Source organism: Mesoplodon mirus, assembly GCF_964341445.2.
Source record: "Mesoplodon mirus genome assembly, chromosome: 3".
Classification (NCBI taxonomy): Eukaryota; Metazoa; Chordata; class Mammalia; order Artiodactyla; family Ziphiidae; genus Mesoplodon; species Mesoplodon mirus.
The window spans coordinates 9,854,209-9,878,989 of NC_138978.1; the positions used below are offsets into that span (position 1 = coordinate 9,854,209).

At 43.6% G+C, this 24,781-nt stretch overlaps 1 pseudogene across 1 annotated transcript in view; it reads left to right on the plus strand.

The window, feature by feature from the left end:
* Positions 1 to 582: 582 nt before the first annotated feature.
* Positions 583 to 24,781, plus strand: part of LOC309800616 (arylacetamide deacetylase-like 4) — a 41,477-nt pseudogene continuing 17,278 nt past the window's right edge. Inside the window, exons 1-3 of the transcript in view lie at positions 583 to 766; positions 4,611 to 4,669; positions 9,271 to 9,431. The product of the transcript in view is annotated as an arylacetamide deacetylase-like 4 (transcript). The remainder of the gene's footprint in view (positions 767 to 4,610; positions 4,670 to 9,270; positions 9,432 to 24,781) is intronic.

Here is a 24,781-nt window from a genome sequence, read left to right on the forward strand (position 1 = left end):
ACAACCATATTAGTTTAGAAACAATGGATTTCTTTTTCACATTTGGCAAATATAGAGCCTTTGTGCCATTGCTTCTTCCTCCTGAGCCCATGGCAGACATCCTCAATTGATCCCATTACTCTTTCCTGTTGAACACAAGTGAGACTTAAGGGTCTGTCATAACCCAGAGAGGCAATGATGGTGCTGACCCAGGTGATGGACCGTCTTTGCCGTCTTAGGCTGGGAGCCAAAGAGAGCGAGGTTGCCAGCTAGCTGCCTTGGACATTGGCTTTGATCAGTTCAATGCCCAACCACTCAGCCCAAACGTGGGCTAGCTCTTTGGCAAATTCATACCACTATTCAACCAAGAGCTTTTGGGAGGAGATTCTGAAAGCCCAAACGCTTTATCTGGACACATCCTAGAGCCCGATGAGCCCTAGATGCATGCCTTTGAGGCAGATGAGAAACTGCAAAAACATCCCAGCAGTTACAAGGGGCAGGAGTCATCCACCATCCAGGTAGATCCTAACCTCTCCTAATATCTCCCGCTCTTTCTCTTACCTCTAACAGGGGAATATACTTGAGAAATTGGGGATTTGCTCCATGCCCAGATTTATTCAGTTTTTGCACAACAGCGTGAGAATCAAGAAGGACCCTGGGCTCGTGGTAACCAACCTGCGTTTTGGAACCGTACCCGTGAGGCTGTTCCAGCCCAAGGAGGCCTCCCCCAGCCCCCGGCGAGGCATCATCTTCTTCCACGGAGGGGTTGCCGTATTAGGGAGCCTGGGTAAGATGGTCCCCGGCGGCTTCGTGAAGGAAGAGCCTCATCTTCATGCAAAGCGCTGCCCACCCCTCCCATGGGAACCTTGTTGGATTCCCTCCAAGGAATCAGCAGCTGGAGGTTTTTATAGGGAGCCCTGACTAAGGGCTTTGGGCTCAAGTCAGCAGATGGTGTGAAAACGTTCTTTTTTATACTATGATAGTCTTGGTCAAGGAGAGGGTGGTGAAGTGGCCAGGGCTGGAGTGGGGTGGCGTTTGGTGTTTATGGCCCTGCAGTGTTGACTCTTCTCCGCTTCCTCACCACTCACAGCCATTGACCAGTCCTGTCTGTTCTCACCCCACAGTATTTCTCAAACCCATGCGTTTCTCTCCGGCTCTGCAAGACCCCTGTGATCCGAAGCCACCTTGTCTTGCCCGCATCCCTTTATCCCTACATCCCAGTAACCGCTCTCCCATGTCACCCCTCACCCCTCACAGTCTAATCCTCACCCAGCAGCCAGAAAGAACCCTTAAAAATACAAGTCGGAACTTGTCAGTCTTGCAGTGAACACTTCCTGTGGCTTTACGGGGTCTTCAGGTGAAATCCCAACTCCTCCCCACAGCTGGTGCTGGCCCCGCAGACCTCTCCGACCTGGTCACCCGGGTCTCCCACCTCCCACAGCGATTCACTCTGCTGCAGCCATGCTGCCTGTTCCTCTGGGCTTTGGACACACCAGGCTCCTTCTCACCCTGCATCTCCTGCACTTGCTGTTCCCGAGTCCTCCAAAGTTACGTCTCCCCCCCACCACTGCTTTGCAGGACGGGTGACCCTTTCTTCATTCTTCCAGTCTGATCTCAAATGTCCCTCCGCAGAGTGGGCTCCGTGGACATCTTATCTAAAGAACTCTCCTTGCCCACTCTAGTGCCCTACCCTATGCCCGCCCCCACCTCCATCCCTGACATCATCCTTTAAAGTTTTCTTCATGGCACTTGTCGCAATCTGAACTTATCTCATTCCTCCGGGTGTTTCCTTAGTTACCGTCTGCCTTCCCCAACTAAAAGTGGAAATTCCAAGAGTGCGAGAAAGTCTTCTATTTTGCTTGCTGCAGGATCCCCAGGACCAGGCCTGTGGTTTTATTTTTTGAATGGATGTATGAGTGCATGAATATATAGATGGATGGATGGGCAAATAACTGGGTGAAAGGATATGTTCATGAACCAACAAACAAATGGATGGATGGAGGGATGGCCGCACAGGAGAAAAAATGTTTAAAATTAATTTTTATTGGAGTATAGTTGATTCACAATGTTGTGATAGTTTCTTGCTGTACAGCAAAGTGAATCAGTCATACGTATACATATATCCACTCTTTTTTATTTTTTATTTTTGCGGTACGCGGACCTTTCACTGTTGTGGCCTCTCCCGTTGCGGAGCACAGGCTCCGCACGCGCAGGCTCAGCGGCCATGGCTCACAGGCCCAGCCGCTCTGCGGCATGTGGGATCTTCCCGGACCGGGGCACGAACCCGTGTCCCCTGCATCGGCAGGCGGACTCTCAACCACTGCGCCACCAGGGAAGCCCTATCCACTCTTTTAGATTTCCTTCCCATTTAGGTCACCACAGAGCATTGAGTAGAGTTCCCTGTGCTATACAGTAGGTTCTCATTAGTTATCTATTTTATACATAGTAATGTAATATGTCAATCCCAGTCTCCCAATTTGTTCCACCCTCCCCTTCCCCCCTTGGTAACTATAAGTTTGTTCTCTACGTCTGTGTCTCTATTTCCGCACTGGAGAAAAGTTGCCCATGTGAAGAGGTGGGCTGTTCGCATTACATGTTCCCTGAGATTAGGGTGTACTGCCACCTGGTGGTGAAAACACAATAGCTGAATTTGCTGCCCTGAAGCTCTCCCCTTTTATGAATAATCTCCCATCTACTGGCCTCACCCTTGCCCAAGATCACTCTTCCCTTTCAGAGGCCCCGGGGAGCACCCCCATTCATTGGCTGGGTCTGTTCCCCTCCCTCTGTGGAGGGATGACGTTATTTCCAAAAGTAAAACCGGGGCTCACTCAGCAAATGTTTACTGAGCACCTACTTTGTGTCAGACCCTCTTTGAGGCACGGGGGTCACTGTGGAGAACAAGAAAGGTCCTCATTGGAGCCCACTCAAATGAGGGGGCCAGACAGTGAAACAAATGAGTAGGGTAATTTCACATCGTGGCAGCACAGGGCGATGGAGTAGAGAATGACTCAGGGAGCAGATTTAGTTTTTCCTGTCAGAGGAAGCCTCTCCAAGAAGGCAAAGTTTGAGCCCAGGATCAACTGATGAGAAGGAGCCGGCCCTACAGGGGCCGGGAAAGAGAGCTCCAAGCCTTACGGGAATGGGGTGAGGCAGGTGAGGCACCCTCCTTGGGCTCCGTATTTAAAGGGGCACCCCAAACCACAGTGATCCAGATAAATATATTTTTATGCAATATTAAAAATATCAGTATTAATGCAGAAAACTAAGATAAACAACATACCAACGTTTATATAAAAGCAGGATCCAAGAGAGCTGGGTAAGTCGTGCAAAAGCAAAGGAGGATTCTATCTAACATTTCGATATGTTGTTCATCACAGACGTTTCTGGCATTCATTTTGATTCCTTAAAATATTGCACCAAAGTATTATTTATCTTGGATACTGAGTGTTTTGATACTCCCTTAATTTTGCACCCAAGGAGAGTGCCTTGCTTGCCTCACCCTAGTCCCAGACCTATTAAGGGAGAGCAAGTGCAAAACCTTGGGTGCTCAAGAGAAAGAAGAATGTCGGGACCACAGAGCAGGGGGCTGGAGTGGGGAAGGTCGGCAGGACCAGGTCGTGCCTAGCAGTCGTCTCCACTCTGGTTGCCTGCACTTTAGAACCCCCTGGGAGCTTGAGAGTCATACTCACACCCAGCTCCTACCCCAGGCCGACTGTCAGTCTCTGGGGATGGGATCCAGCATCAGTATTTTAAAAAAGCTCCCAGATGACTTAAGCCAGGTCCGAGACCGACCCAGGAGCTGCCCACTCTGACTCGTTTTGACCCTTCTTTTGTCACCTACCCAAACCGTGTTAATAAAGCAAGTACCCGCCCCATTGTTGCTTCTCTCTGCCAGATGTTCCATCACCACCTCCTCTGACACTGGAATTGCCTGGTGGGATTTGAGAAATCCTGTTGCCTGTGCTCCCACCCTAGAGATTCTGATTTGGTTGGTCTGGGACTCAGCCTGGGCATCAGGGTGTGTAACCCCCACCCCTCCCCCCGTACTTCTATAAACAGCCAGGGTTGAGAACGGCTGAGTTAGATGTGGTTTATTTGGTCCAGATTCTGTGTCTGGCACTGTGCCCGTGTGGTCAATGTATTAATGATCAGGGGCCTGCTTTCTGAGAGCCTCCAACATACTGCTCGACTCATAGAAATGGCCCATGCGACCACTGCTTACTTCTTAATAACATCTATACATATATATAATTATTATTCATATTTCAGGGCAGACACGCCCACCTTCCCTCATCTTGGCTTTGTTGGTTTCAAATCACCAAGCCTTCTAGGTCCACAGTTTCCCCTACTGTAAAAGAAAACGTTGCAGCTGGGGAGCCCCAAGGCACATCTGAGCCCTGATATTCAGGAGATTGTTGTCGACTCAGGCGTCTGACTTGGCTGTTTGTGTTGTCCCGGCAGAGGTGGCCAGAGTCACTGCACAGGAGCCAAGAATAGGAAGAAAGGGAAGATGTCCCACCCAGTGCCAGCGCTGTTGGTAGCTCTTCTTGGGGGCTGGGGAGCAGTGCTGGTCCCCGTGGGGCAACGACCTCCCTACAGGTGGCTGCTGATGTGTCGGTTTTGTCTTGCAGACATGTACCGCGCCCTGTGTGGTTTTCTATCCCAGGAGACCGACTCTGTGCTGCTGTCGGTTGGGTGAATTGTTGGAGAAAGTCGGTGGGTGTGACCTGGGTGACAGAAGGGGGGGGTGAGGCCTTGGATGATTTGCAGAACAGAGGGAGAGGAGGTCCTGGGCCCCGAGAGACACTCTTGCACATGCATCCACGGAGACAGGCGCAGCGTCGTTCAAAACAGCCCAGACCCGAAACAACCCAAATGCCCCTCGACGCGGAGTGCATGAATCAACTGTGGCATAGTCAATGTTATATTGCACAGCTATTAAGGCGTTATGGGATATGACATAGCTGTTCAAGTAAGTGAACCGGAAGGCACACCATACTGTGGATGAATACCGGCAGTATAAAATTCAGTGAAAAAATTTTCGAAAAATTACATAAAGCCAGATACTTTGTCTACAAAATTAAAAACAATTAAACTCATAATAATACTTCTAAGGAATATACACAGATACAATGGAACTATGTAAAAAGGAAAGAAAAGTAGTGATGGATACGGGATTCAAGGTAACCGTTCTCTCATACTGGGAAGGCGGCGAGGTGGGATGGTGATGGGGGTGTTAAGGGCTTGGCTGAAGGTTCTGGTCAAGGTCCTGGCTGTGGTTTGGGGTGATGATGCTGCAGATGCTTTTTGCATTGTTGAAATGAATACCTTCAAGTCCCAATCAGGGATTAGGCTGGGTTCGAGTCCCGGCACGTGGGTTCAAGTCCCAATCTGAGGTGCACGGTTTCAATTAGGACTGGGACAAACTTTTTTGTTTTTCTTTTTTTTTTTTTTTTTTTTTTTTTTTGCGGTATGCGGGCCTCTCACTGTGTGGCCTCTCCCGTTGCGGAGCACAGGCTCCGGACACGCAGGCTCAGCGGCCATGGCTCACGGGCCCAGCCGCTCCGTGGCACGTGGGATCTTCCCGGACCGGGGCACAAACCCGCGTCCCCTGCATTGGCAGGCGGACTCTCAATCACTGCGCCACCAGGGAAGCCCCAAACAGGGACATATTTTAGAGAAGTTGGGAATTTGCTCCATGCCCAGATTTGTCCATTTTGTACATGACAGCGTGAGAATAAAGAAGGACCCTGAACTACACCCATGAGGCTGTTGTCACCCAAGGTCATGTCCCCCAGTCCCAGCGAGGCAACCTTTTCTACTCTGGACTGGGTGGGGTTTTCCAGAGGTGCTTCCCTTACTCAGCTTCGTATAGGAAGAGCCTCATTTGCTGGCACATAGTAGGTACTCAATAAGTATTTGTCCAATGGATGAATAAGAGAATGAATGAACAACATCTTCTCCCAGCTTATCCCCTTTACTGTCCATTGATTCAATTCCAGTGATGCCTTAATGGAATTAGGCCATCTAGAATTATATATTTATCAACAGGTCCAAAATTCCTTAACTGCAGCTCCAATATCCAGGCTGCTGGGAAAGCTGAGAATTTTTTCACAACTGGTTTGGCAGTCATATTTGACCTGAGCTCATTTGTTCACATATTCAGATTTAAATTGGGATGAGGATACTTATTGCCCATATTTATTCACTTATGTGATGTTCATAGGTTTGCTGCAGAAATATTAATGTGTGTAATAGTGGAATTATTTTCCCATGTCCTGCTGGTGTGATATGTACTGTACAGTTCATGCACCTCTTAAGTTATTTTGTTATAGCTATTAAATGATCAGAAACACATAGGAAATCACAATGAGATATCACTATACTTCCATCAGGTTGGTTAAAATAAAAAATAGTGATAAAATCAAATGTTGGCAAGGATGCAAAGAAGCTGGATCACCCATCCATTGCTGGTGGAATTGTAAAATGGTGCAGCCACTCTGGAATATCTAACAATAGAGGTCTTCAGAAACATATAGCTTTAAACTTTCAGCTATAAAAACCTGGACTTGCTGAACAGAGCCAGCATTTGATGATCTCGGCTTTTGGATCTTTCTTTCCTCTGTCCCTACCAGCAATTAGCATAGCTTCTTTGAAATTCTCATCAGCTTTTTAACCTTTATTTTAACAACCAAGCTCCAAGCAACTCCAGCAAAGGGCTGCATCTTACGAGTAGTACCTTTTCCCTTTACCAGGCGCTGGTTCCCCATCAATCCGTATTATAACCATCGTAGGTCTGACATTAATTCTACACTCTCATTAATGAATGCAGTGGAGTCTACTGAAGTTGTAAAATGTCCTCTGTAAGAGAAAGCCTAGACCAGGTTCTGCTCAGATGCTTATGCAGAAAGCTCAAAGGTAGACAATAAATATAAGCTTTGACATGAGAATGATACCATTGATTTTTGCCCTCTTTTCAACCATACAAATATTTATGGAGTGTCTGTGGCATGTCAGATACTGTCCTGGCTCTGGGATATAGGACTGAGTAAAACCAGACTGAGTCTATTGATTATCCTTTGTTTTCCAGAGTTTACATGAGCTATGTGGTTACTAAGGAGCGTGACTCTCTATTTCTGTCGATTGGGTAAGAGAAAGAGTGCCGTGGGTGAGGTGCTGATGGGCAAGGAATGCGTGGCAGCGAGGAGGGGGCTCAGATCTTCTTGTCTGGGTTTCATGCTGAGTTGAACTGCCCTCCATACCCTGGAGTCAACTGCAGCAGACCAAATCATCAAGAAAAGGAGGAAATTAGGAAGGACTAGTTAGGTCAATTCAGAAAGAAAAGAGTAAAGAGGAGGGATTATTTCCTACCTGGTAGTAACAACATACTACAATGCAAAGACATAGTCATACAAGCAGCATGATGCCAACACAGGAACTGACAGTCGGCCCACAAGGCAGAATAAAGGGCTCAGAAACAGGCTTCTTAGGTGATTGGTGATACCCCAAATCAGTGAGGAAAAGATGGATTGTTTAGGAGATGGTGTAGAGACATCTCATTCAAGACAAGGGGAGAAATAAAGGTTGGCTAGCACCTTACACTACAGACACTTTGTATACAGGTGGAATCCAGATGGCCTCAGAACCAAAGCAGGAGAGGTAAAACTATAAATCTACTAGAAGAAAATGTAGAAAGATATTTCTATGGCATAGAATTGGCAAGCAACTTGAATAACATACAAAAAGCATAAACCACGGGGTGAAAAATGGTATGGATTGGATACACAAAACTTAAGAATTTCTGCTCAAAAGAGACACCATAGAAAAGTCATCAGAAAGATGATAGTCTCAGAGAAAAATCATATGATGTCTGAAAGTAACAAGAGATGTCCAGAAAGCACAAGGGATTCCTGAAACGCAGCAGAAAAGACAGAACACACCTGCTTAAAAATGGGTAAAGGATGTCAAAAGGCAACTCAAAGAATGGGAAATATAACTGCTATGTGGATATGAAAAAGTGTTCCAATCCACTATAAATAAGAAACGTAAATTAAAACAACAGTCAGATATGCCTTTGTAATCTATCAGATGGGCAAGAATGAGAAAGAGGGCAATTGCTGCTGAGGATGTGGGGAAATGGAATCTTTGCTTGTTGCTGCCTAGGGAGCTGCAGGTATCTGGGAGAGTCTGGCAGTATTTTTTTTTAAATTTATTTATTTTTGGCTGCGTTGGATGTTCTTTGCTGCGCGTGGGCTTTCTCTAGTTGCGGCGAGCGGGGACTGCTCTTCGTTGTGGTGTGCGGGCTTCTCACTGCGGTGGCTTCTCTTGCTGAGGAGCACGGGCCCTAGGCGCGTGGGCTCAGTAGTTGTGGCTCGCAGGCTCAGTAGTTGTGGTGCACGGGCCTATTTGCTCCACGACATGTGGGATATTCCTGGACCAGGGCTCAAACCCGTGTCCCCTGTGTTGGCAGGCGGATTCCTAATCACTGCGCCACCAGGGAAGGGAAGCATTTGGCAGTATTTAGTCAGTTAAGCATGTGTCTACCCGAAGGCCCAACCACCCCTCTGCGTGGGTATTCCCGATAAACTGTCACCCAGTGCTGTGACATACATGGCATACATCAGAGCGCATACAGAGGCAACTTGTTTCCATCACTAGGAAAACAATGAGTAAAACGGCTTGCACTGATATTGTGGAATACTGTTTAGTAACTACAAAGAACACACAAGATGTAGACACAGCAATGTAGACCTTAAAACTCAGTGAGAATTAAAAAAATATAACAGACAGAATGAAAGCAACAGCATAAAATTTATGTTAATTAGAAAACACACAAACAATACAATGTGTTTTATAAGACATGTATATTCACAGACATGTATCAAACATACTTGGGTGGGTGCCTATGGGAGAGGAAATAGAAATAAAAGGAAGTAAATAAGTAAAGCAGGAGTGGGACCACATAAGGACTGATAATGGTTTGCTGTGAGCATGAGCTCCAATTAAAAACATTCGCTAGGGCCTCCCTGGTGGCGCAGTGGTTGAGAGTCCGCCTGCCGATGCAGGGGATACGGGTTCGTGCCCCGGTCTGGGAGGATCCCATATGCCGCGGAGCGGCTGGGCCCGTGAGCCATGGCCGCTGAGCCTGCGCATCCGGAGCCTGTGCTCCGCAACGGGAGAGGCCACAACAGTGAGAGGCCCGCGTACGGGAAAAAAAAAAAAAAAAAACACATTCGCTAGATGGAGCAAGCAGGAAGCTGAGCTCGATCAGGGGCACCGTGCTTTGAGCAGGATGGCCAGCCGTGGGTGGGAACCTGGGATTCCCAGGTGAATGGGATTGCATCAGATATGGGATTAATCCGGGGTTCTCAGAAACTGCTTGGTCCCTTATTTTCCAGGAAGGCGTCTGTGATCTGGCGAGTTATGGGTCCTCAGAGCCATGAGTGGCAAAGGTAGGACCAGAAGCCACAGTGTCCGCTGCCCCCTCAGCGCAGGGATTTTCCTTCTGCACTTCATCTCTTCGGCCACGGGGAGGCGCCTTCACAAGGGCGGAGGCAGCAGGGTGCCCGGAGGCAACTCTCTGTGTCCAGATTTTTAAGGAGGGTGGATAGATTAGCCACATAGATAAAACCTTACCTGCTGCTCCGCCCCTCCCCGCAGGCGGCGCAGCTTCCCCTGCAGCACTTCCGCTCTCGGGGAGGGAGCCGGAGGGGGCTCCGGAGGCCGCGCGCAGACCTGCTCCGGCTGCGCGCGGCGCCGCCCTCCTAGGAGAGTGGCAGCAGTAGCCGCGGCGGCCCCAGGGGCTCACGGCTCCCGCAGCTCCTCGGGGGAGCCGAGCGCGCCTCTCCTGCGAGCCCAGCACCCCCAACCTGCTCCCCGCGCGCAGCTGAACCGCCGCGCGGGACTCGCCGCCCAACACTGATTTCCTCCTGGCGCTGGTGCTCGGGTCCTCGCTCTACCTGCGGGTGGCCGCGGAGTTCGACGGGGTGTGGCCCAGGCAAATAGTGTCGTCCATTGGCCTGTGTCGTTATGGTGGGAGGATTGACTGCTACTGGGGCTGGGCCCGCCGGTCCTGGGGACAGGGTCAGCTGGCTTCCAGGAATGAATGCAGTAAAATAGGAAAATAGTATTAACAAAGGCTAGAGGAAGAAAAAAGGATAGAATAAGAGCCCGTGTAAGTTAACGATCAGTCAGCAGTTGATAGAGTTGGTACCCGGAAGCAGTGGGAATGGAATACAGATAGGTGTCTCCACCAGTATCCAGTATTAGGATCCGGTATTAGGAGGCTCTGCAAAGAAATCAGTGTGAGATTTTTTTTGTATCAAATTTGTATGTTATTATTTTTGTATTCATTGAATATCAGTATAAAAAGTCATTACCAAAACCCCCCACAAAAAACCCCGTATCTGCTCAAAAAAACCGGCAATGGTGAGACGGGCTAATAATCCTCCAAGGAATAGAAGCAAAGCAATCAGTGGTATCCATTGAAGTAATAGGCATGCAGAGGTAGAACATCTTTGCTGACTAATCCTTACTGAGACGTGGCACAGTGGAAAACAGCCTGGCTGCACTATCCATGCAGAGCAGGGTTCAAGTCCTGGTTCTACCGTAGAACGCAGGTGGCTCTGGGCAATGATCCACTTGCTTCAATAATGTTTACTGAATACCTGTCACCCTCCAGATACTGTCCTGTCATGTGGAATATACCTGTGAATGAAGCAGACAAAACCTCCTTCTTGCTTCTGAGACGGTTCCTATCCTAGTAGGTCCCTGCACAGTTGGTACACGTGCAGCCACCCCAAGTCTGGGATGGCTTCTCAAGCTTTGGGCGCGGACACTGAGTGCCTGGAGGTGTCTCCTCCACCAGACTCTTATGTGATATGGGATACATGGCAATGGTCCTGATGTGCAGTCAGTGGCTGCAAATGACCCTAACCACAAATTCTTTACAAATGTGGTCCCAGGAGTTGACTTTTCTTTTTTTTTTTTTGACCATATGTGAAGATTGTGGGATTTTAGTTACCTGACCAGGGATCGAACCCAGGTCCCCTACAGTGGAAGTTCTGGGTCCTAACCACTGGACCGCCAGGGAATTCCCAGGAGTTGAGTTTTCTTTTCTTACTTGACAACACCTAGTTTCATGAAGACGTTTGCTTCCCCAAACCTACGACTTCATTAACTTGGACACGCTTGTTTCCTCCTAGGTTTTGGCCAGCTTGCCTGGGGCTCATCCAGCCCTTTGGGGTACATTTTGCAGCCATCCCCAGTCCTCTGACTTGGGGCCAGTCAGTCCTCTTCTTTTGTTCCAGTCAAACAGTTCTTCTTCTGACGTTTCTCCTTGCCTGTTTCCTTTGAAGAAAGACACCTCTGTTAAGTCATTATTTGAGCCAGAAACATGCAATTTGTTGGCCCTGATCACTAGACTTCCACCATGGGAGGTAGATGGTTGGTTCTGGGAGTCTAGTTTAGGATGAAAAAGCAATGCCTAACATTGTACATGTTCAGTGAAGTGTCAGAGTCATCAACTGACATCGTCGTTAAACTTGGACTTGCCCTTGAAGTCATTAGGATCTTTATTGTGTTTATATTAGCAAAACCAGACAAGTTCCAGGGAGTTTTAGATGTTCCAGGGTCTCTCTCTCTCTGTTTATTCAGATAGAAGAGTGCAGGACCTTCTATGGTCCTGGTCCTTACTCTTAGTCCCTCCTTCTAGTACTTTTCTGTTGTTGTTAGGGGTCTTCCATGTCCTCTCCTTCCTTTCCAGCCTCCAAAGTCTTGTCCTTCCCCCCTCCCTGTCCAGCAGACCACCCTCCATAGAGTTGGGTCAACAGGGATAAGCTAGTATTTATAATTTTAATAATTATAATAATAATTCAAGTATGGAAAGACAACTTCTGAGAGGGATTTGAAACATAGTAACAGTTCCTTTTAAAATTATAGCATCTTTTAAATAAATGAAAATGTATAGGGCACCCTGATGTATAAAACAGAGAAAAGCAGAGTTGTCGGGTTGAAGTAGAGAGAGGAGGTCTATCCACTTAGCCTCTCCCTTGAACTCATGGTCTATAGTCACCAAAAACATCTATCACCAGGACAAGCGGAAGCTAGTGGCACTCAGTTCCATTTCTACGTATGGAAGAGCAAAATTCTTTTCTGTTTAAGTCTTAGGTCCTTGTTTTTGGGTTTTCACTGCAACTGCTTTCTCTACAACCACCTAATCACGTACTGGCCAAGAGTCCCTCTGCTCTACGCTTAGATCCCGGGTCATCTCCCTCTTCACTCCTTCATGGATGGTAAGAATAGACATAGCCACACTTGAGGCCTGACTGCCACTTGGTGGCAGCGTACTCAAAACAATAGGTTTAAATTTCTAAGAAGCACACGTTTTGAAGGTTAACTCTTCAACCTCAAACTAGTGGTAATGGCGGCAAGATGATAGATGAAATGAGACACAAAGCCGACAAGTTTTGGCAAATGAGACAGTGTATAGAGGAAAGAAAGTTTCATCACCTGAGGAAGGAGCCAATTTTGATGGAGGGAATCCAGGTGACTATGGGGCAGCATACAAGCATAACAAAGAAGGCAGAAGGTCATAGATAAGTTTCTGATTCACAATTTTGTTCAAGATCAGCCATGTGTGCTGTGGGTTATTACACTGATGCAATAGTAGCCCCAGATACTACCAGGCAAGGTATTCTGAAGGTCACTGAACAGAAAGGCTCACAGACCAAATTAAGAAGGTCTAATCACAAGGCTTAAGTCCATTTAAAAAACAGCAAGAAGCAAGGGGAAAAGTGATGAGTAAATTAGCCCATGTAAAGTAAGGTGCCAGGGGGTGGAAGGTTCATACCTGCTCCATATAGGATTAGACAATATTGACATGTCCTCTCTCCTCTGTTGCATGCACCTTCCCCTCTGTTGCTGTGTTTAAGAGGACTAGAGGGGTTCCAACAGATGGAGCATGTCTGGAACCAACACACATGCTTACTTCATCAGAGAGACACTGGAGCAGGTACACCTGGCCACAGCAGCAGTTCACCTATTAGCCTGCTGGGTATCTGTGAATTTTATCTGCATTCTTTGGGAGACGATGCCTAGGGCCAGAATGGGGCCATACTGGGTGTTACCAATGGTTGGCCAATTTAGGATGATGTGGCTATCAATGCACATATGACACACTCAAGACTTCTGACTTAATCTTTCCATTACTTTCTTTCTATAAGTGGTACTCTTGTTTGTTTCACCAAATATTGTTTCATAAATACTCTATTTTTAATATGGTGTGCTGTTACTATCTTACTGTATATCTTAATGCATGATATAATTTCTTTCTTTTATTTTAGCATCTTTATTGGAGTATAATTGCTTTACAATGGTGTGTTAGTTTCTGCTTTATAACAAAGTGAATCAGCTATACATACACATATATCCCCATATCTCCTCCCTCTTGTGTCTCCCTCCCACCCTCCCTATCCCACCCCTCTAGGTGGTCACAAAGCACCCAGCTGATCTTCCTGTGCTATGTGGCTGCTTCCCACCAGCTATCTATTTTACATTTGGTAGTATATATAAGTCCATGCCACTCTCTCACTTCGTCCCAGCTTACCCTTCCCCCTCCCCGTGTCCTCAAGTCCATTCTCTACGTCTGTGTCTTTATTCCTGTCCTGCCCCTAGGTTCTTCAGAACCATTTTTTTTTTTTTTTAGATTCCATATATATCTGTTAGCACACGGTATTTGTTTTTCCCTTTCTGACTTACTTCACTCTGTATGACAGACTCTAGGTCCATCCACCTCACTACAAATAACTCAATTTCGTTTCCTTTTATGGCTGAGTAATATTCCATTGTATATATGTGCCACATCTTCTTTATCCATTCATCTGTCGATGGACACTTAGGTTGCTTCCATGTCCTGGCTATTGTAAATAGAGCCGCAGTGAACATTGTGGTACACGACTCTTTTTGAATTATGGTTTTCTCAGGGTATATGCCCAGTAGTGGGATTGCTGGTTCATATGGTACTTCTATTTTTAGTTTTTAAAGGAACCTCCACACTGTTCTCCATAGTGGCTGTATCAATTTACATTCCCACCTACAGTGCAAGAGGGTTCCCTTTTCTCCACACCCTCTCCAGCATTTATTGTTTGTAGATTTTTTGATGATGGCCATTCTGACTGATGTGAGGTGATCCCTCACTGTAGTTTTGATTTGCATTTATCTAATGATTAATGATGTTGAGCATTCTTTCATGTGTTTGTTGACAATCTGTATATCTTCTTTGGAAAAATGTCTTTTTAGGTCTCTTGCCCATTTTTGGATTGGGTTGTTTGTTTTTTTGATATTGAGCTGGATGAGCTGCTTGGATATTTTGGAGATTAATCCTTTGTCTGTTGCTTCATTTGCAAATATTTTTTCCCATTCTGAGGGTTGTCTTTTTGTCTTGTTTATGGTTTCCTTTGCTGTGCAAAAGATTTTAAGTTTCATTAGGTCCCATTTGTTTATTTTTGTTTTTATTTCCATTATTCTAGGAGGTGGGTCAAAAAGGATCTTGCTGTGATTTATGTCATAGAGTGTTCTGCCTATGTTTTCCTCTAAGAGTTTTATAGTGTCTGGCCTGCAATTTAGGTCTTTAATCCATTTTGAGTTTATTTTTGTGTACGGTGTTAGGGAGTGTTCTATTTTCAGTCTTTTACATGTAGCTGTCCAGTTTTCCCAGCACCACTTATTGAAGAGGCTGTCTTTTCTCTATTGTATATTCTTGCCTCCTTTATCAAAAATAAGGTGACCATATGTGCGTGGGTTTATCTCTGGATTTTCTATCCTGTTCCATTGATCTATATTTCTGTTTTTGTGCCAGTACCATACTGTCTGGATTACTATAATTTCTTTCTGTGTCTCCAAACTCCCTGTTTATTCATGATCTGTATTTGACACTTCCTATGTGTTTTGTCTATGTCTTGAGCTACCAGCTTACTTTACTTCTATGCTTAACGCTTATTATGAGTGTCATTCATCCTGTTTTTCTTTCTTTCTTTTTAGGATTAGAATTGAATATTCTTAAGTAATAAAGCAAGCACCCATGACCTCAGGCTTCTGCTTTCCGATCTTTACAATGAGTAAGAATTTTTGCCCCATCTGTCTCTCAGGAATGCAGCTTCAGGTATTTTCAAGAACCAGATGATTGGAAATCATTAAAGTGTGAGTGGGTCGAGAGACGCAAAGGGAGAGATACTCGGGGATTGCTATAAGCGTTTTGATTTGTGGACTGTGGTGGTTTATTGACAAGGGATGAACTTGGCCTTGGAGTCAGATTTGAATAGACTTGGATTTAAACAAAACTGGATTTGAGTTGAATTGAATTAGAATCCCAGCTCTGTCTGCCACTGAATGTGGGCAAATTGCTTAATTAAATGCAGCTTCTGTTTTTTCATCCATAAAATAGAATTAATCGTGTTTCTGTTTCTGGAACTCTCCCTACCCAGCAGTCAAGCGCTCTTTGGGACCTGGGATAACATAGTGGAGACAGAGGCTGTAGAATCTGAAGAGATTGGAGTCCAAGATGGTTTCAAAGAAATAAACTTCACACAGATTTCATGTGTGTTTTCTCCAGACTTTTTGCAATTCCATCCCCTCTCATTTCCACCAGCATCGGTAACCAACAATACATACAACCAAAGCAGCAAGAGAACGAGTTGTCTATATTACCCTTGTGAAAAAAATGAATACACAGAAACCTCAATTAAACAGAGTCAGGAGACCAGAGTGGGAAGCTCTCACACCCTGTGATGATAGTAGAGCCCAATAATAAGAAGAAGGAGTGCTTTTCTTTCCTGGCAACAAGCCATAGACTCTTTGTTTACTATAGCCCTCCCAACTACCTTTTCTCTGCTGTAGAATTTTGAGTTCTCTTTCCCTTGTTGCATGGAGTTTTGCTCATGGCTCACTGTGGTTATAGACCCTGAGTTGCAATTCTTTGCTGATCCTGAATAAACCCGCTTTTGCTGGGGAAATAACTGGCAGTCTATTTATTTTGGTCAACGGTTTGGTGGCCAGTATGGGGATCCAGAGAATACCCCTGATGATTCCAGGGCTGGTGGGTAAACTGGTGCAGTACCCACACTGAGCCCATTGTTGCTCTCTGCTTTTGTCACCAACCCTGGAGTTGGAATGCTACTCTTTCTCCTGAATCTGAGCTTCTGCCCTCTTTGTGTTTGGAAGCTCTCCAGGTTTAATTCGAGATCTATTTTAAGATTATGTGTTTTCTGGTTAAGGTCTTGTTCTGTATGCAAGTACTTGTTTGGCACTTTGGTCTGATTTTGAAATCAGACTGTTTCATTGGAACTGGCTAGCCTTTGACCCATTCCTTCACGAACAGGGGCTGTTTCATTGGAACTGTGCTGGTTCAGCCTTGGGCCCATTCATTTGGAATAGGAGCTGGTCTATGGGAACTGGGCTTAGAAACCTTCAGCCTGGCTCCTCAAGGACCATGTTTTCCCTTAGAACTGGCTGGTATTAAGCCTACAGTTTGTTTGAGGTATTTGAGCTGCTGGAGTTGCACACTATTTCTCTTATTTGAGTTGGTTAAACTGTTTTGAGATGTAAGCTATTTATGCTGTTTGAAAATTATTCTCTTTCTCTAGAGAAAGTCTTCTGAGAAATGGGATCCCAGTTATCTACATATTTTGAGGGTACCCTCCCTACAGGTACTCTAGCTTATTATATATTTAATAACCACGATCCTTCCTCATTCACATTTCTAACGAAATGGACTGACCTAGCCAAAGGCAATTTAGACTATCAATGGCTATTACGGGGAAGTTGTGAAAACCTCAAAATTACTTTTCTTAAACAGAATTGGGGACTTCCCTGGTGGCCCAATGGTTAAGACTTTGCCTTCCAATGCAGGGCATGTGGGTTCAATCCCTGGTCGGGGAGCTAAGATCCCACATGCCTCACAGCCAAAAAACCAAAACGTAAAACAGAAGCAATATTGTAACACGTTCAATAAAGACCTTAAAAATGGTCCACATCAAAAAAAAATCTTAAAAATAAAAACTGAATTGGACTACCATAGCTCTAAAATTTCCCAAACTGAATGGAATGCCTATTTCAGTTGGTATTTTGAGAATTCCATATGTTATCAAAACCCAAAATTGCCTCTCTGCAAAATAAGATTTTAAGATTAACTGAGGCAAACGAACAATTAAAGAAAGATAAATGGCTTCTAAAGTCTCAGGCTCCATTTCATTGGCTTTTAAATCTCAGGCCACACCTCCAGCGCCATCCTCCTCCTTCCCTTCTATGCTGCCTACATCTCCTCTATACCCTTAGCTCCCATTACTAATTCTCTCAGCCAGCCCTTCGTTTTCTCTGAAACTCTTCCCATTCCATTTTCCTGTGAATTTATCAGAGCCTGTCCTTTTTTAAAAAATATTTTTATTTTTTAAATTGAAATGTTAATTTACAATGTTGTGTTAGTAAGGTAATATTTTTATTAATTAACTGCCAAACATACATCTTTGATACTTTTTTCTTCTAAGTTTCTTGACTGCATACTCTTTTTTTTTTTTTTTTGCGGTACACGGGCCTCTCACTGTTGTGGCCTTTCCCATTGCGGAGCACAGGCTCCGGACGCACAAGCTCAGCGGCCATGGCTCACGGGCCCAGATCCCCGGCATGTGGGATCTTCCCGGACCAGGGCATGAACTCGTGTCCCCTGCTTCAGCAGACAGACTCTCAACCACTGCACCACCAGGGAAGCCCCGTTTTTTTTTTTTTTTTTAAATTAATTTTTATTGGAGTATAACTGCTTTATAATGTTGTGTTAGTTTCTGCTGTGCAGCAAACTGTATCAGTTATACATACACATATATCCAGTCTTTTTTAGATTTCCTTCCCAGTTAGGTCACCATACAGCATTGAGTAGAGTTTCCTGTGCTATACAGTAGGTTCTCATTAGTTATCTATTTTATACATAGTAGTGTATATATGTCAATCCCAATCTCCCAATTCATCCCACCCTCCTTACCCCTTTGGTAACCATAAGTTTGTTCTCTACATCTGTGACTGTTTCTGCTTTGCAAATAAGTTCACCTGTACCATTTTTCTAGATTCCACATATAAGCGATATTATACAATATTTGTTTTTCTTTCTGACTTACTTCACTCTGTATAACAATATATAGGTCCAACCACGTTAGAGCCTGTCCTTTAAAATGAAGCCTTCCAAGGATACAGAGGCTAACCCCTTAATTTCTTATACTCCCACGACTAAAGCTGAACTCCAATCATAGTCAAAGGTTTTCCCAAAGTAACCAAAGATCCTCACAGGTTTGCTGAGGAATTTAATATAGTTATTCAAACTTATCATTCTGGTTTCTCTGACTTATATCAGCTAGTTCATATGCTTGTTGGTGAAGGCCAGGCCAAGCATTGGATGAAAACCACTAATGGAGAATATCCTGAAAGGTCTGTAAGTACAACCAAAAGACCAGCCCACTAACTTATATGATCAGGCTCAGGGAATTACTAAGCAACTTCACTGGGCAATTCCTGGGGATTTTCCAAAGCCTGTGGATTGAAACCAGATTTAGACTTCCTCACAAAAATCTGATGAACCCGTTCATGACCATTACAATGGATGTCAGGTTATTTTAAAAGAAAAGTCTGGTCTTCCTTCAGATATTGATTCCACCTGGATAGCTTTTAACCCTGTGTTTATTGATGTGCTGAACTGGGACCTTTTCCTTCTAGTAAAAAGGATCAGGATGGAATGGAAACTATGTCCATACCAAGTTTAGTTAAGTTGTCAAACCAGCTCTCTCTCATCCTAGATGAACCACCTCAAAGGAAGACTACCAAAATTCTTAATCTTCAACACCAGCAAATGAAGGCACCACCCTCCCACCCCAAACCCAAAAGCTTCTAGTTTCTGCTATTATTGCAAAGAGCCAGGGCATTGGAAAAGAGATTGTTATAAATTTAAGTGCTTCAGGCACCTTCAGTCTTCTAACCAGACTTTCTAGTGTCCTCCCAGTTCTCACTAATGGGGCTCTGAGGAACTACAGGGGCTCTTTCCAGTCCTTCATCTTAATCAGCCTGGGGAACATTTCTCCAAGTTGAAGGTGAATCTCTTCCAGTCCTAACTAACAGCGAAGCCACACTCTCAGTGCTCAACCCCACTACTATAAAGCTCCCTGCCATGGAGTCCAAAAAGAGTTCCAATAGTGGAGATCTCTAATAAATCTGAAGAGGTTCCTGTCTCTGAACCTATTCCCTTTGGTTTAGCCCTTTGAGAGATGCACACCCTTTTCTCCTTAGGTCTTCTACCACTTTCCATTTATAAGGTCAAGACTTCTTAGATAAGTACCATGCCAACATTTCTTTCTCTCCAAAGGGGGAAATAATTCTAGAAATTGACAGTAGTCATAAAAGCATCCAACCAGGTAAATTAAATGACCCTTTGATATCTTTTACTTGCTGTCTCTGACAGTACTAGAGCTGATTCTGGAAACACTGCTCATTTGTCCCTAGTGCATCAGCTACCAAGGCAAAATCTTCAACTGATTTTGACACTATGCACAGCACATCTCCCATAAAAATTCAAAAAGGTCTCTTCAAACCTCTTTCCAGAATTAATCAATACCCAATAAATAAGGAGCACTTCAAATCCTAACATCCATAATTTATTACAACTCTCAAGGCCTCATTATCTTGCACTATTCCCTGTAATATTGTTATTTTACTGGTGAGAAACTTAAGGACCAAAGATGGAGGTTTTTCAGGGACCTCCACTCAATAAACACCATTGTTATCACTTGAAACCCTGTCATTCCTACCTCCCCGACACTACTGACATCTATTACTACTGGAAGCAAATTCTTTACTATAATTGATTTATGCAGTACATTCTTTCCTATTCCAGTTGATAGGGTTAGCCAATACCTTTTTGCCTTCACCTGGCATGGACAACAATGCACCTGGACAGTAACGCCTCAGGGTTTTACTGAGAGTCCTTATTTCTCACAAATCCTGAAGGCTGACCTATGATATAAACCTCCCTAGGAGTTCTGTGGTATTGCAATATGTGGATGGTTTCTTTCTTTTTTTCTTCTTCTCAAGCTTCCTCACGGGAAGACAGCATCTGCTTGCTAAAGCTTTTAGCCATAAAGAGATATAAGGTTGCCAAAGGAAAATTGCAGCTTGACCAAACCCAGGTTCAACATGTAAGGTGTATGATATCAGAACAAGGGATACACCTAGATCCAGACAGACTTCATGGTGTTTTAATTTCCCCCAAATCCAAAACTAAGCACCAATCGTGAGATTTTCTTGGGCTGGTTGGTTATTGCTGAAATTGAATCCCAAATTTCTCTCATGGTAAAAACTTTGTATGCTTTACTAAATAATAACAACCCCAACTTATTTTTTAATGGGAAAACCAGACAACATAGCTTTCAAGGTCTTAAAGGAAAGTTTGATGAACGCACCTGCCCTTTGGCATCCCAATTATCAGATTCCCTTTTCCTGTTTGTATATAAAAAGGAAGGGAGGACTTCCCTGGTGACACAGAGGTTAAGAATCTGCCTGACAATGCAAGGGACACAAGTTCATTCCCTGGTCTGGGAAGATCCCACATGCTGCAGAGCAACTAAGCCTGTGCGCCACAACTACTGAGCCTGCGTGCCACAACTACTGAAACCCACACTCCATAAAGCCCGTGCTCCAAAACAAGAGAAGCCACCGCAATGAGAAGCCCACACACCACAACGAAGAGTAGCCCCTGCTCACCACAGCTAGAGAAAGCCCGCACACAGCAACGAAAACCCAATGCAGCCATAAATAAATAAACAAATAAATAAATTTATAAAATAAATAAACAAATAAAGGTCTGAGCCTTTAGAATGGGCTATCCTGTTTATTAAAAAAAAAAAAAGGAAGGGAATGCCCTTGGGGTACTCACCCCAAAACATGGAGACCATCACAGACCCATATGGTATCATAGCTAGCAACTGGACCTCGGGGCACTGGGATACCCCTTGCCTTGGAGCTATTATAGCCACTGTGCTTTTGGTTAAGACCATGGAGAAAATTGTTGTGGGATTCCCTTTAACCATTTTTGTACCTCATGCATTCGAAGCTCTCCAGAATTGCCACCACACTCAACATTTCTCTTTCAGCCTCCTCACCTCCTATGAAGTCCTTTTGTTAAGTGTCCCTCACATAACTCTTTTGCATTGTAATAACCTTAACCCTGCTACCCTTCTCCCCTCTGTCACTGAGGAAGTCCCTCACAACTGCCTGCTGCTAACGGATCACATGCTGACTCCTTGTGGTGATCTACCAGAAGCTCCTGTGGATAACACTGAGTTCTCATGGTTCACTGATGGTTCTTAGTTAAAGGTGACGGTATTGTGCTGGGGATGCTATTACAGCTCCTTTTGATGTTGTTGAGGCAGCATCTTTACCTATGGCTGCTTAAGCCCACCAAGCTGAATTACACACAGTTACACAGGCTTGTACCTTAGCCAAGGACAAAACTGCCAATATTTATACTGAGAGTAGTTATGATTTTGGAGTAGCTCATGATTTTGGAATGTTGTGGAAACAACATGGTTTCCTTACTTCCAGCAGTAATAAAATTAAAAATGACTTCTTTGTTCAGGAATTATTAGATGCAATATTTTTCTGACTGCATTAGCCTTTATCAAGATTCTGGGGAGTTTTAAACTTGACTCTCCGGAAGCTAAGGGAAACAACTTGCTGGTATTTCCACAAGGAATGCTGTCCTTAAAGGGAGCAACAGCAGGCAAACCTCTGTCATGGTACAAAGGGATATCTCCCCAAATGATAACTTAGAAAAACTGGCTAGAGAAGCCCAACAATTGGCCTGAGAAAGGGAAAAACAAGATTGGAAATTCAGTTGTTGGTTTGATAAAAAGAGAAAACTCAGATTTGGACCAAATAACCCAGTCCTAACTGGAGACTCTAAAATTCCCACTCCTCACCACTGTACCTGCATTAAACAATTGGTCTACTGACAAAATGATAGCATTCACGAGTCAATATTGCTGAGGGAATATTAAAAAGGCTGCAAAATTGCCTACCTCACTTGTCCCACTTGTCCAACAATACAGCCTGGGGAAGCCTGTTCCTACTGCTCCTGGACATTTAAAACTGCTTAATGAACCATTCACAGTCTGGCAAAGGGATTTCATACAACTTCCTCCATCTCATGGATATAAATATGTTTTAGTCATCATCTGTACGTTTTCACACTGGACTGAGAAGCCTTCCCTCACAGAATGGCTACTGCCTCTTCTGTTGCTAAAGTCCGTTTGGAAAAGATTATCCTTACATGGGAGGTCCTCTCAAACTTCAGAGTAACTGAGGAAACCATTTTACTAGTCAGGTACATCAATAAGTTTGCATTGTTTGGCTGGTTATAAACATTTTCACTGTGCTTACCACCCTCAATCCTCTGGTTTAGTTTTATGCATTAATGGTGTTGTTAAGACACAATTGGCATTTCCTTTAAGATCAGGAGCAAAACAAGGATGTCCACTCTCTCTACTTTTATTCAACATAGTTTTGGAAGTCCTAGCCATGGCAATCAGAGAAGAAAAAGAAATAAAAGGAATTCAAATTGGAAAAGAAGTAAAACTGTCACTGTTTGCATATGACATGATACTATACATAGATAATCCTAAAGATGCTACCAGAAAGATACTAGAGCTCATCAATGAATTTTGTAAAGTTACAGGATACAAAATTAATACACAGAAATCTCTTGCATTCCTATACACTAACAACAAAAGATCAGAAAGATAAATTAAGGAAACAATTCCATTTATCATTACATCAAAAAGAATAAAATACCTAGTAATAAACCTACATAAGGAGGCTAAAGATCTGTACTTAGAAAACTATAAGATACTGATGAAAGAAATCAAAGATGACACAAACAGATGGGAGAGATATACCATGTTCTCGGATTGGAAGAAACAATATTGTGAAAATGACTATACTACCCAAAGAAATCTACAAATTAAGTGCACTCTCTATCAAATTACCAATAGCATTTTTCACAGGACTAGAACCAAGAAATCTTAAAATCTGTATGGAGACACAAAAGACCCTGAAGAGCCAAAGCAATCTTGAGAAAGAAAAATAGAGCTGGAGGAATCAAGCTCCCTGACTTCAGACTATACTACAAAGCTACAGTCATCAAAACAGTATGGTACTGGCACAAAAACAGAAATATAAATCAATGGAACAGGATAGAAAATCCAGAGATAAACCCACATATTTACGGTCACCTGATCTATGACAAAGGAGGCAACAATATACAATGGAGAAAAGACAGTCTCTTCAATAAGTGGTGCTGGGAAAACTGGACAGCTACATGTAAAAGAATGAAATCAGAACATTCTCTAACACCATACACAAGAATAAAATCAAAATGGATTAAAGACCTAAATGTAAGACTGGATACTATAAAACCCTTAGAGGAAAACATAAGCAGAACACTCTCTGACATAAATCGCAACAAGATCTTTTTTGATCCACCTCCAAGTGTAATGAAAATAAAAACAAAAATAAACAAATGAGACCTAATTAAACTTAAAAGCTTTTTTACAGCAAAGGAAACCATAAACAAAATGAAAAGACAACTTACAGAATAGGAGAAAATATTTGTGAACAAAACGACTGATAAGGGATTAATCTCCAAAATATACAAACAGCTCATGCAGCTCAATATAAAAAAACACAATCAACCCAATTAAAAAATGGGCAGAAGATCTAAATAGACATTTCTCCAAAGAAGACATACAGATAGCTAAGAGGCACATGAAAAGATGCTCAACAGAACTAATTATTAGAGAAATGCAAACCAAAACTACAATGAGGTATCACCTCACACCAGTTAGAATGGCCATCATCAAAAAATTTACAAACAATAAATGCTGGAGAGTGTGGAGAAAAGGGAACCCTCCTACACTGTTGGTGGGAATGTAAACTGGCACAGCCACTGTAGAGAACAGTATGGAGGTTCCTTAAAAACTAAAAATAGAGCTACCATATGATCCAGCAATCTCATTCTTGGGCATATATCCAGAGGAAATGATAATTCGAAAGGATACTTGTACCCCAGTGTTCACTGCAGCACTGTTTACAATAGCCAGGACATGGAAGCAACCTAAATGTCCACCAATGGAGGAATAGATAAAGAAGATGTGGTACATATGTGCAATGGAATATTAATCAGCCATAAAAAAAGAATGAAATAATGCCATTTGCAGCAACGTGGATGGACCTAGAGGTTGTCATACTAAGTGAAATAAGTCAGACAGAGAAAGACAAATATCATATGATACCACTTATATGTGGAATCTAAGAAAAATGGTACAAATGAACCTATTTACAAAACAGAAATAGAGTCACAGATGTAGAAAAGAAACTTATGGTTACCAAGGGGGAAAAGGTGTGGGGATAAATTGGGAGATTGGGATTGACATATACACACTACTCTATATAAAATAGATAACTAATAAGAACCTACTGTATAATACAGGGAACTCTACCTATATGGGAATAGAATCTAAAAAAAGTGTATGTATGTATATGTATGATTCACTTTGCTGTACAACAGAAAATAACACAACATTGTAAATCAACTATACTCCAATAAAAATTAATTAAAAAAAGACACAATTAGCAAAACTTGTAGAGGCCTTCCAAATACCTCGGCCAAAATACTGTTGGTCTTCCTAAATCTTAGATCTAACCCTTTTGGAACTCA